The sequence below is a fragment of the Lycorma delicatula genome, chromosome 10, assembly GCF_047948215.1.
Source record: "Lycorma delicatula isolate Av1 chromosome 10, ASM4794821v1, whole genome shotgun sequence".
NCBI classification, from domain to species: domain Eukaryota; kingdom Metazoa; phylum Arthropoda; class Insecta; order Hemiptera; family Fulgoridae; genus Lycorma; species Lycorma delicatula.
In genome coordinates, this window is record NC_134464.1 from 108,794,060 (window position 1) to 108,808,721 (window position 14,662).

Below are 14,662 nucleotides of genomic sequence, written 5' to 3' on the forward strand. Positions count from 1 at the left end.
AAAAATTTTTTGTTTTAATTGAAGGATATTAGATTTATTAACTAAAAATGTGTGCTTTTACAAATTTTTTATTAAGCATATAAATGAAATAAATTACTTAACATAATATAAGAATAAACTAGTGTAATACAGAATGAATATATACTGCATAGTCAAGTTATCTTTTTTTTTGCTTAATCTGTCATTCTGAAAAAAAAGTAAAATCAATCATGACTATTTCATCATCCTTCTTTTCACTGTAAAAAAAATCTTGAAAATATATAAAAAATAGATTTATTTTAAAATTAAAAGTTAGACAATATAAGGCAAGTAGTGTTTTTTAATATATAAATAACTTTATGGCAATTTTTACAATCAAGAGTTATTAAATAGCATTACGCTATCCATTTGCTGCTCAAGGAACCAATTTTTTTTAATCACTTAAATATGTTATAAGTTTTATAAATGTTTCAAAACCAAATACAAATTGTGGTCATCTGATTAAAAATTTTGTAAAGAACTAATTTTGACTAATCTACCAAACTTATTTTATTAAGATAATAAAATACATGTAAAAATTATAAGTAAAATTTATTTAAAATTTTGAAGGGACCAATTACCAGGTAACCGTTTCACTCCTCACTTTCCTTTATACAGTAGGATAATACATAAACCACTGTGTATGATATGCTTGTATTATGATTAAGTTACTGAGTACATCTTCTTAATGGTTGGCATTTTCAGAAGTAATAAATGTCTGGTAGCATAAAACCATAGTGATTGTGGCACTGACAAGTAGTAAATTGCCAAAAAGTTTTTTTACTTGTATTTCATCAGTCACCAATTTCATGAAAAACTCAGAGCAATAAAATTTTAAAGACTGTATGATTTTTATTCAGATTAAATTTAATGTCTCGCTAGGACACCAGTTTATGAGAAAATGAAGGAATACCACATCATGGTTTTGGATCAACAAGTTTTTCTAGATGGAATTTAATTCTGATAAACAGAAACTTTTTAGAATCAATTGCTATAAAGTTCACAGATCAACATGTCAAAGTTTATAAAATCCCAATAAAAAAAACTTTTTGAATACATGGAAATGCAACTGCTGACAAAGGAGGTTACAATGTTTTCTGATTAATCTTCACAAAACAGACTTCTATTTTTCTAAAAAATAGTCACGTTTAGTTTTTTTTTATGTAACAACCATTCCAAAATTCAGTTTTTGGACATTTTTTCAGACACGTAACAAAAGATATTGTATAGGGAAGATAAAGTTATTTAATTTATGGTCCTCAATAGCATTAAACAATTGACAAAAAATGAACACTTAAATTATAATAATAATATTAAGTAATAAGTATATTAACTAATATAATAATATTAAGTATAATTATATGCACTTGATATTTAAAAAAAAATTAAATAACAATATTTTCAAATGAATAATTAACACTATCTTTATAATACATTTTTAATATGGTAAAAAAAATCTGTTTATCAGACATACAGTTGGCACTGGTAGTAGTGGTACAGGCTCAGGTTCAAGCAGTTCATATTCTCCACCCCTATAAAACATACAATTAATTAAATTATAAAACTTGTATAACTTGTAAAAACTTATAAGTGTTATGTGCACAGACTTAAAAGTTGATGCATAATCCTTACATATATAATATTACATATAATAATATAATATTAAGTAAGATTTACTTACTCTCTCTCTCTCTCTCTCTCTCTCTCTCTCTCTCTCTCTCTCTCTCTCTCTCTCTCTCTCTCTCTCTCTCTCTCTCTCTCTCTCTCTCTCTCTCTCTCTCTCTCTCTCTCTCTCTCTCTCTCTCTCTCTCTCTCTCTCTCTCTCTCTCTCTCTCTCTCTCTCTCTCTCTCTCTCTCTCTCTCTCTCTCTCTCTCTCTCTCTCTCTCTCTCTCTCTCTCTCTCTCTCTCTCTCTCTCTCTCTCTCTCTCTCTCTGTGTGTGTGTGTGTGTGTGTGTGTGTGTGTGTGTGTGTGTGTGTGTGTGTGTGTGTGTGTGTGTGTGTGTGTGTGTGTGTGTGTGTGTGTGTGTGTGTGTGTGTGTGTGTGTGTGAAATGGCTGATAAAAGGGCCTACATGAATTCATAAATTCATGAAAAAACAGAATTCATAGCAAACAAAAAAAACTGTACACAAACATATATAGCCAAGGTATAGTAAATTCAAGAGAGCTAACAGCTTCAAGTACTTGGAGAAGTAATAAAGCCCTTGAGCCAAATAAAGAAAACAAAAATATCATAACCATACATCTCACAAAAGCCTATAGAATAACCAAGAATATATAAAAACAAGAAAAGAATCTCAAGGATGGGGAAAACAAGGCCTTCCACCACAGGTAAGACCCAAGGTCTACATGCTGTGCACAACCTTACACCAGGGAGAAATAAACAAATCTTTCTTAGAAAGGAAATTACTAGGATCTAGAAAAGCAGAAGATGGTTGGAAATTAGGAAAAAATTAAGAACTTTCTGGAAGGTAGACAAACTATCAGACATGATCAGGAAATACAGACTTTCTTTCTACAGAGACTTGATGAAAACAATTTAAATAAAATATATTTTTATGAGTTATGGAGCGAGTTATGAGTTATGGTAAACCAAAACCACATCCACTCTATTCGAGTGGATGTGGTCGAATAGAGTGGGTTATGGTTTACCAAAGGCTTTTTGTATTACTAATGGTTTTTTCATATGGAAAAACTTTAACATCAGTTGGTTTCAATAGCACGTACTGCAAGTTGTCATTCTTTTCATCTATATGAGATCTATCGATATCTGAAATATTTGTGAGAAAACTTGATCGGGTGTGTTGATCAGGTGTGTGATACTTGCAGTTGAGAAGGCTGTGAAAATATTCGAAATGTCTCTATATAAGTTTGAAGGTTCAAGCAAACTGCAAACATGTACAAAAAAAAGAATGAGTCAAAAGGAATCAAACAGCCCATAATGTCAGAGACTGAACATTATTGAAGCTATAAGCAATAAATGAAACCCAAGCAACATGTTTAAAATAAACAAATTCTCTACACCTAAATTCTACATGATTACTTATTTCTAACACACATCCAACAGTCAATCTATACATTCTATGTCCAAAAGACATGTGGCCATGGATCCAATGCAGCCCCCCTACCTGCGCTTTTTTCCTTTTCCTTGGTATATGTCAAAATAAATTAGAATTTTTCCGATTGAGTCTAGTGTTTCCGACTGATTATGACTAGTTTAAGAGAGAAGCATGGCCACAGAGTTGGCAATTCAAGATGTCATTTAAAAATAATAAGGATATTCATGTTAATAAGAATGTTTAATTCACTACTGCTTACAGTTAGATATATAGTCCCCAGTAAATTTTAGCTTGATATGCAACGTCAGTTGCTCTGGATAACTTTTACTTCATTAATGAATTATTTATAGATAGTGCTGTGGAATCATTTTCACTATTAAATTGTGATATCTTGCGCTATTTTGCCTACCTTGTTTATGTAAACTACATATTTTATTATATCTGCATAGTATAAGTAAAATTGTAACAAAATATTTATACAGAAATTTCAGTTCTGCTCAGGTATGTATTACAGAGCGACCAAGATGTTAGGAAAAAAGAAAGCAACTGGAATTTATTTCAGCCAGCTTCCTTGTAAGATACTTAAATTACAAAATCTTGTATCAAAGTGCAATGACGGTGCTAAGGTACAAACATCCTCATAACTCAGTTTAATGAAAACTGTTGAAATTTTTCTAATGAAAACTTTCAACAGAAAGTTTTCATTAGAAAAATTAAAGTGTTGAAAGTTTTTAAAGAGAAATCTAAAGCGTTATCCAGAAGATATAATTGTCCATTTGTTCCTTTATAGAATGATGACTATAAAAAGGTAATTTAAAGATTATAGAAAAGAACTACAAATCTTTAATCACAGACATACTCGTACATCTCACAATTGCAGAATTTACCTTAATGCAAAATTGAACATTTTGAGAATCAAAACGATGTTTCATTTACTCCATCAACCCAGAATTTCAAATATATAAACCAAGTAACATAAATGTTGCTTACAATTAAGTGCTTTGAAGATTCCATTCAAAGTTCAAATTTATGATATCCATAATGTACCATTTAAAAATTGACAATTTCTTTAAATTGACTAAAGTTAATTTTATTTTCAGGTGAAATTATACAAACTTTACCGACATCTGAGCTAGCTTTCACTGGATTAAGTTTCTTTAGACTAGTTTCTGAAGAGCATCACTTGGAGAGAAAGCTACCTCAGATATAAGAAAAGCATAGCTTTCATCTTAAAATAATTTGTGTTGTACCATCTTTCAAATTCTGCATTAAAATATTATCGGAATTGTTTCAATAAAAATTTTAATGAAGTACAATTCCTAAATCATAATATAAAACAATTGTAATTTATGCATTAAAGCCTATCAATAAGCTTCCTTTGATTATTCCGTTTCTCCTCCAGCTATTTATCACATTATATCTGCAACACATATTTTGTTCAGGCTGACATTGAAGAATCACAAGCAACAAAAGCAATGGTATAGCTTATAAGAAAACTTATTCTTAGCAAACTTTTATAGTTCCTGATTAATCGAATCTACTTATGCTACATGAAACATCAGTTAAGATGGCTTGGTAGAATGAGTTTGACAGCAGTCATAGATAAAATGTGCCATATTTTTTATTATAATAAAGTCAAACTTTTTTTTATATACATTTATATATATATATTATATAATACAATAAATTTAAAGTTAATAAATTGCAGTGGAAGTTGTCTATGTGAGAAAATTGCCATGAAGAATTAGTTGTTCTCTCTATCATTTAGGGCTCAGGCAGGTTTGGATTTCATTAAACTGACTAATGATCAACAACAAAAATCTCACGTTAAGAAAACTAGACAAAGATAAAGTAGAAATAAAATGATTACTTCAATACAATAATAATAATACATAAAATTTTTAAACAACTACATATTAGACCACTTTTTTTTAGTTCAAAACAAAAACTGACAGTACTTACTTTAATAAATTCAATATGAGTGTATCACCAGATTCTAGGATTGCCCGCTGCGCATCTAAATGTGTAAATTCATTTGTAGGAACATAATTAATTCCCCTTACAAGATAACCAACTTGTACACCAGCTAATTCAGCTATACTTCCTCCTACTACCTAGAAATTAAATTACTTAAAATAATTTTCCCAATTTTATGTTCTATTTATGCTCAATAAGAAAAAGTAGAGGTCATAAAATGTAGTAAGTAAGGTTGAATTTCAACAAAGCAAAAAATTATTTTTTAATTAATTTTATTTCAGTGAAATATATTTTAGACATGGATGTATACAGCCAAAATAAATATTTAATAATAATGAGAAGCTTAGTGATCAATTAATATTAATCAAACAACAGAATATCGTTTCAGCTTCCATGAAAATTTATCATCTAACTAGAGAAGGATATCAATTATGATCAAAGAATACTGCAATGATTTTTCCCCGTAATAAAAGTTAGTTACACTTCATCTTATAATGACTTTTTAAAATTTTTAATGCAGAATTCTCTAATCCTATTAAGTAATTATCTTCTAATCTATGTCATGTACAGCGATATCATCTGCAAAGAAGGTAATAATAAATAATGATGTTATAAAAATCACAGAAGAGATATAAATTATCATCAAAATACAAACATCACATATATTAAAAAAATAATAAATTATTAATAATAAAATTCATAATAATTTACTTTAAATATAAATCTTCTGTTGTGACTGAAATTAACTAAAATTCAAGTAAATCACTAAAAATTATCTTTGTAACAACTTGTGATTAGAAAAATAATTTATTTATTTATTATTTTTTTTTTTGTAAAACATTGTAAATTATATAATTTTCCTTCAAAATAACCCATAAAATCTTTTTTTCAGAAAAATACTTTTTACTGACTACTAATACTATTATTACTGAGTTTTTTGAAAAAATAATAAATAAGCTGATGAAAAAATGAGGAAGCTCTAAGAATGTCAATTTGATCTACAATTAATTATTATAAAAATAGCTAAAGAATCATATCATTCATATTTTTAGGACTTTTTTTTTAATTTTACTTTTTGTTTAAAAAAAAAATATTTATTTTTAAAATATATTAATTAGCCTACAAAAAATTACAAAAGAAAATAAAAGGAATGAAAAAAAGTTATAAAGAAACGGCTACTGAGCGTGAGCTAAGAAAATTTTTTTATTAATTTTCTTTCAGTTTTTACTTCCTTGTACGAAGTAAGTAAGTACTGTATCGCGAAAAATTTCGGTCTTCAAATTTCATCTCCTTTTTTCTTTTTTTTTTTACTTCCTTGTACGAAGTAAAGGAAGAATTGTGATCGCGAAACATTTCGGTTTTCATATTTCAATATATCAATTCTGATCATCCTTGAATCCAGTTTTCTGGTTTCGGCGTGACTTCTGTAATTTATTCTGATCGTTACATGATAATATATTGTGGAACGGGTAGATACACTATTCAACGGATGAAAACAAGGAACTATGGACCAAGAGAAACTGTCATAAAAACTTCATCACAGCAACATCATATAAGACACAAAATTAATTATAAAATAAAAAAGAAACTGATTATCAATGAATAGTCTACTAAGTCTCTCGAACGAACGTTCTTATGAATATTACTATTCTTTCAACTATTAATTCATTTCTAACAAAGTTAGTATCTTTTTTTTTAACCTCAGAGTCCACCGTTAGGCATTGCTTCAGAGGATGAGATGAATGATTTGTAGCGTGTGTGAAAATGCCATGCCTGACCGGGATTCGAACCCGGGACCTCCGGATACAGGCCGACACCAGACGCTACCACTCGCGCCACGGAGAACGGCAGTTAGTATCTCTTAGTTTCTACTTACGGATAGCTACGAGGACCGTTGAGAAGATCAAATCATGGCTTCAGACGCAGGGGCTGCAACTGTCAGCTAAGAAAACTGAAATTATAGCAATGACGGGGAGGCGGCGAATACCACCTTTTGCTATCCAAGTCGATGGAGAAATGATCGCCCCAAAGGAAGCGGCAAAATACTTGGAAGTGTGGCTCCGTAGGTCAAGGGGTTTCTCACTTCACGTGCAGCAAGTGGCCATGAAGGCGGAAAAAATTTCTCAGGCTTATGGCCAATGCCGGGGGTCCTAAGACAATTAAGCGCAGAATGCTGGCGTCTACCGTGGTATCGATGATTATGTATGCGGCACCGGCATGGTGGGAGGCCTTTGGATAGGTTGAGAAATGTCCGGGGATTGAATTGCATATATAGGAGGCCTCCTCTATGAATCATGAGACCTTGCCGTTGGTGAGGGGGCTTGAGTGCTCAGGGATACAGAGTAGCTGGACCGAAGGTGCAACCATATCGGAGAGGTATCTGTTGAGAGCCAGACTAAGGAATGATTCCTGAAAGAGGGCAGCAGCTCTTTCAGTAGTTGTTAGGGGCGTGAGTCAGGACGACTTAAACGGCCGTATCAACATCACTCAGTCCTCTGAGTACTGCGCAGCTGAAAGCAATGGAAAACTACAGCTGCTTTTCTTCCAAGAAAATGTGGCTCTCTGCATTTTCACATAGAAATAATGGAGGCGCCTTCCTTGGTAAAATATTCCGGAGGTAAAATAGTCCCCCGTTCGGATCTCCGGGTGGGGACTACTAAGGAAGGGGTCACCAGAAAATTAAAAAATAACATTCTACGAGTCGGAGCGTGGAATGTTAGAAGCTTGAAAAAGGTTGGTAGGCTAGAAAATTTAAAAAGGGAAATGGGTAGGACAAATGTGGATATAGTAGGAATTAGTGAGGTTCGGTGGGAAGAGGAAGGCGACTTTTGGTCAGGTGATTTTAGAGTAATTAACTCAGCGTCAAATAATGGGCAGGCAGGAGTAGGTTTCGTGATGAACAAGAAGATAGGGAGGAGAGTGGAGTATTTCAAAACGCATAGCGATAGAATCATTGTAATAAGGATAAAATCAAAACCTAAACCGACAACGATTGTTAACGTCTATATGCCTACAAGCGCCCATGATGATGATGAGGTAGAGTGGGTATACGAAGAGATTGATGAAGCAATTAAACACGTAAAAGGAGATGAAAATTTAATAATAGTTGGAGATTGGAATGCAAGCATTGGAAAAGGCAAGGAAGGAAATATAGTGGGTGAATACGGGCTGGGCAAAAGGAATGAAAGAGGGGACCGACTTATAGAATTTTACACGAAGTATAATTTAGTAATTGCCAACACCCAATTTAAAAATCATAATAGAAGAATATACACTTGGAAAAAGCCAGGCGATACTGCAAGGTATCAGATAGATTATATCATGGTTAAGCAAAGATTTAGAAATCAACTCGTTGACTGCAAAACTTACCCTGGAGCAGACATTGATAGCGACCATAATTTGGTGATAATGAAATGTAGATTGGGGTTTAAAAACCTGAAGAAAAGGTGTCAGATGAATCGGTGGAATTTAGAGAAGCTTGAGAAAGAGGAGGTAAAGAAGATTTTTGAGGAGGACATCGCAAGAGGTCTGAGTAAAAAAGATAAGGTAGAAAATGTAGAAGAAGAATGGGAGAATGTTAAAAAGGAAATTCTTAAATCAGCAGAAGCAAACTTAGGCGGAATAAAGAGAACCGGTAGAAAACCTTGGGTTTCAGACGATATATTGCAGCTGATGGATGAACGTAGAAAATATAAGAATGCTAGTGATGAAGAAAGTAAAAGGAACTATCGGAAATTAAGAAATGCTATAAACAGAAAGTGCAAACTGGTGAAAGAAGAGTGGATTAAAGAAAAGTGTTCAGAAGTGGAAAGAGAAATGAACATTGGTAAAATAGACGGAGCATACAGGAAAGTTAAGGAAAATTTTGGGGTACATAAATTAAAATCTAATAATGTGTTAAACAAAGATGGTACACCAATATATAATACGAAAGGTAAAGTCGATAGATGGGTGGAATATATTGAAGAGTTATATGGAGGAAATGAATTAGAAAATGGTGTTATAGAGGAAGAAGAGGAAGTTGAGGAGGATGAAATGGGAGAAACAATACTGAGATCTGAATTTAAGAGAGCATTAAAAGATTTAAATTGCAGAAAGGCTCCTGGAATAGACGGAATACCTGTAGAATTACTGCGCAGTGCAGGTGAGGAAGCGATTGATAGATTATACAAACTGGTGTGTAATATTTATGAAAATGGGGAATTTCCATCAGACTTCAAAAAAAGTGTTATAGTTATGATACCAAAGAAAGCAGGGGCAGATAAATGTGAAGAATACAGAACAATTAGTTTAACTAGTCATGCATCAAAAATCTTAACTAGAATTTTATACAGAAGAATTGAGAGGAGAGTGGAAGAAGTGTTAGGAGAAGACCAATTTGGTTTCAGGAAAAGTATAGGGACAAGGGAAGCAATTTTAGGCCTCAGATTAATAGTAGAAGGAAGATTAAAGAAAAACAAACCAACATACTTGGCGTTTATAGACCTAGAAAAGGCTTTCGATAACGTAGACTGGAATAAAATGTTCAGCATTTTAAAAAAATTAGGGTTCAAATACAGAGATAGAAGAACAATTGCTAACATGTACAGGAACCAAACAGCAACAGTAACAATTGAAGAACATAAAAAAGAAGCCCTAATAAGAAAGGGAGTCCGACAAGGATGTTCCCTATCTCCGTTACTTTTTAATCTTTACATGGAACTAGCAGTTAATGATGTTAAAGAACAATTTCGATTCGGAGTAACAGTACAAGGTGAAAAGATAAAGATGCTACGATTTGCTGATGATATAGTAATTCTAGCCGAGAGTAAAAAGGATTTAGAAGAAACAATGAATGGCATAGATGCAGTCCTACGCAAGAACTATCGCATGAAAATAAACAAGAACAAAACAAAAGTAATGAAATGTAGTAGAAATAACAAAGATGGACCGCTGAATGTGAAAATAGGAGGAGAAAAGATTATGGAGGTAGAAGAATTTTGTTATTTGGGAAGTAAAATTACTAAAGATGGACGAAGCAGGAGCGATATAAAATGCCGAATAGCACAAGCTAAACGAGCCTTCAGTAAGAAATATAATTTGTTTACATCAAAAATTAATTTAAATGTCAGGAAAAGATTTTTGAAAGTGTATGTTTGGAGTGTCGCTTTATATGGAAGTGAAACTTGGACAATCGGAGTATCTGAGAAGAAAAGATTAGAAGCTTTTGAAATGTGGTGCTATAGGAGAATGTTAAAAATCAGATGGGTGGATAAAGTGACAAATGAAGAGGTATTGCGGCAAATAGATGAAGAAAGAAGCATTTGGAAAAATATAGTTAAAAGAAGAGACAGACTTATAGGCCACATACTAAGGCATCCTGGAATAGTCGCTTTAATATTGGAAGGACAGGTAGAAGGGAAAAATTGTGTAGGCAGGCCACGTTTAGAGTATGTAAAACAAATTGTTGGGGATGTAGGATGTAGAGGGTATACTGAAATGAAACGACTAGCACTAGATAGGGAATCTTGGAGAGCTGCATCAAACCAGTCAAATGACTGAAGACAAAAAAAAAAAATATAGGAGGCTGGCGATAAGAGTTGCGCGGCTCTACCGGACGGTATCATTGGATGCCTCGTAAGTGGTGGCTGGTATGCCACCGTTGGACTGCTGGCCAAAGAAAGAAGAGATAGATACCACAGATGGTAGAGAGGAGGCGAGGGCCCTCTTACTGGCGACTGGCAGAAGAGGTGGCGGATTGCGAAGGAGGGGCACTAGACCTACACCTTGATCCCAGAGGTGGGGTTTGGGTCAATAGACTGCAAGGAGAGGCGGACTTTTGGATGGCTCAGTGGTTGTTGGGTCATGGATCGTTCGGGATCTACCTCTGCAGGATCGGAAAGAGGCGCACAGAACTGTGCCAGTATTGTGATGAAGTGGATACGGTAGAGCAAACCCTCTTTGTGTGCCCCAGATAGAGACAGGAAATATCACGTGACGATTTGAACTCGCCGGGGGAAGTTATCCGGGTGATGCTCTCTTCCGGTGAGGGATTTACTGCGTGTGCCCGGTGGTTTAAAAGGATGCTACAACAGAAACTGATGGAGGAGGACCGCGAGGCTAACAACGGAGATGTCGGTTGAGGGCAGCGATGAGCGCCAGCCTTCGGGGGCAGGAGGCGGGGATGCCTCGACATTGTCGTCACCAACGGCTCCGCGGGACGCGTTCCTGTTGTCTGAGGCCGGCATAGCTGTGGTGTATGTATTCTGAGCTGTACATATTATTGATTGTAAATGTTGAGTGTAAATGTGTCTGAGTGTATATATATATATATATACACTATATTACATTTTTCGTTTTTTACACGATATCTTTCTAAGCTGATGGGAGTCTCGCATTCAATGATTTGCAGCACACTTAAACAAAACAAGCTTTATCCTTATCATAAGGAGCCAGTTCAACATCTTCACCTACGAGACGGTCCGTTTCGCTTGGAGTTCTGGAACTGCTGGAATACAAACTGGCAACTCTATAAGTATGTTTGTTTACGGAAGGGACCAATTTCACTCGTTATGGCACCAACAACTTACGCAATGAGCATACATGGCCGGAAATAAAGCTTGATAAAAGATGGAAGGAATTTTTAAAACCGATTTAGCGTCAATGTATGCCGCTGGCTTTTTCACAATCAGCTGTTTGACTATTCAAATTACTTGGCCGATTAAATGTTGAGATCTACTTGCACTTTCTTCAAGATGTTCCTGTAGCGCTGAGACGCAAAGAATACTTCCAGGACGATGGCGTGCCTTGTCACTTCTCTTGTGCTGTTTCCACCACTTAAGTCACAATTTCCCTGAGAAACGGATCGGTCGAAGAGGTCCACATTCCTGGCCACCAAGATTGCCTGATCTAATAACCTTTAGATTTTTGCATCTGGGGATGGATGAAAAGTATTTTATGTGAAATAAAAAATAAATTCTTGTGAGGAATTAATTTTCTGCATTATTTTCCGGCTGAGCAACTTAAGGACAGCCTTATTTTGCTTACAAGAGCCTGTCAGAATGGTGACAGGTTTGGCGTTTTGAGGTGAGAAGGTATGTCTGATTTTTTATTGCTCATTATGCTCATAAAAAACCTTACGTCTTCAAAAAATTGAGACCATATCTTTCTGTGTGTGTTCCAAATGGTGTTAACTTACAACAGGAAATATTCCTCATTGAATAAGCTTTCCATGAGGATAATGAGTACACACCTACAGTGAAATACCTTTCCATTAGATTTCTAGGTAAACAGTTTCTAATCAAAAAAGTTTAGCAGCACTAATCAAGAAATTTAGTGCCGCAGGATCAGTAATGAACAATGAACACAGTAGTAAACCATCAGCACTCGATGAAGAAAAACTGAAAGCCATAACAGCTACTGTGCAGGTCGTCTCAAAAAGTGTTTAAAAGTTGGCCTGAGAAGAACACTAGCACTCCAGGCAACTGGAGTGCTAATGTTCACTAGCAACTGCACTATCGCAACTGCACTCCAGGCAATTTGTAAGAAACTCAGTCTCATTCCATATAAAATGAAAGCGGTTCAAAAGAAAGTTACTGGCCGTTGACTGTGGAAAATGAATCCAGTACTGTGAACGATTTCAACAGTTTCTAGCAGAGAATTCTGATGATATTTTGGGCTGTATTTTCTATACCAATGAGGCATGGTTCCATTTACCAAGGTATCTGCATGCACAGAACTCACATTTATGTTTACCAACAGCACATATGCAATACATGAAATTCCTGTACATAACTAGAAGATTGATGTGTGGATTGCAATATCCAGGAGAAGAGTAGTCAAATGCCAGGTTGGTCTAGTGGTTAACGCGTCTTCCCAAATCAGCTGATTTGGAAGTCGAGAGTTCCAGCGTTCAAGTCCTAGTAAAGCCATTTATTTTTACACAGATTTGAATACTAGATTATGGATACCAGTGTTCTTTGGTGGTTGGGTTTCAATTAACCACACATCTCAGGAATGGTCGAACTGAGAATGTACAAGACTACACTTCATTTACACTCATACATATCATCCTCATTCATCCTCTGAAGAATTATCTAAACGGTAGTTACCAGAGGCTAAACAGGAAAAAAGAAAGAAAGAAGGAGAAGAGTAGTCAACCCATATCCTTCACAGAAACAATAAATTCAGCTTGTTATTGTGAAATCATTCAGTAGTTCATGGGAGAGCTAACCAAGAATGAAATTATAATGCTTGAATTCAACAAGGCTACAAAACTTTACATAGTCAGGCAGACCATTAAATCTGACTGAAAACCAAAAACCAAATTCATTGAATCATTTTTAGGGCTTGGACCCAGCTCATTCTCTGAACTTAAGCCCAGCAGATTTTTACTTCCGGTGTTATGCAAAACGTAATTACCTAGGAAATCCCCACAGCCTTCAGGAACTTCAAACTGCTATTCACAATTTCACCAAAAACACTCCACAGAATAACTTGTGAGAGTCTTTGAGAATAAGAAGAAAGGCATGCAAATATGTTTGGATGGATATTCACAGGGACCGTTCCAACAAACTTCTATAAGGTAAGTTGATGTTATGTGTTGTACTACGTTAAGTTGTTGTATCAGTGCTTGACAGGTGTATAGTTAGTTTTTGAACATTCTATAATAAAAGAATTAATAATAAAAAACTCTCTAATAAAAGAATGCATTTATATAATTGAATTGCAAACATCCTTGTTTTTTTAAGTCTGTTCAAAACACATTTAATTTTCATTGCATAATTTCAAATTATGGTTTGAATAGAAGAGCTGCCAAAATAAAATACAATAAATAGTAATTTTACTTGCGTACCTTAATAAAAATGCACACATTACACACATTTTTACAGGATTGAAACTGAAATCAAACCTATTTTTATGAATGAATTTCCAAAATATAACATTTAGACCATTCTACTGCAATAGCAATAAATACTGTATATACAGTTTTAAAATAAATAAATTTTTGATAATAAATTATACTTAATAATAAAATTGTACTTTAAAATAATTTTTTTTTTTTTAATTGTTCTATTTTCTAATTACCTTTACAACAAGAAGAGGAGTTCCAATATCTCTTCCACCAGTGATTTGAAAACCCCAGGGGGAGTTTCACCTAGGTCATATCTCACAAGACGAATTTCATCACACATTTTCTATGAAATGAAAAGTACTATTAGTTATGAAAAGTGATAAGTTTTATATATAACATCAAGAACAATCCAGAGAGTTAAAAATAAAACTGTACAAGTTCCTGTAATAAGATTATTTTATGAACAAAAAATAACGAAATAACTATCATTTATAAATATCAGTAATTTTAATCCCTTTTAGTCTGAACATTTAACCATCTGATCTGTCAATTTTGTAAAATTTCAGTCTTCAGTATCAATTATAACAGATACTGAAGACGGAAATTTAAGTGTACCATTCAAGTGATGAGCCAGTCATTAATTATACTCTATGAACTGCACAATTAATGAAGCTTTATATTTTTCCAAAAAGTGACTATTGTCAATATCAGCTCATATCTAGCGTATTCTAAATTGTTTTGCAAAATAAAACCGACAGTTTCAAAAGATTGATCC

The 14,662-nt window shown here is 33.9% G+C and overlaps 1 long non-coding RNA gene across 1 annotated transcript; it reads right to left on the minus strand.

Moving 5' to 3' along the window:
* Positions 1-61: 61 nt before the first annotated feature.
* Positions 62-14,238, minus strand: LOC142331343 (uncharacterized). Its single transcript, XR_012757966.1, has 3 exons — positions 14,121-14,238; positions 5,040-5,191; positions 62-1,550 (listed from the first exon to the last, which is right to left on the minus strand). It is a non-coding gene; the product is annotated as an uncharacterized LOC142331343 (long non-coding RNA).
* Positions 14,239-14,662: the final 424 nt, after the last annotated feature.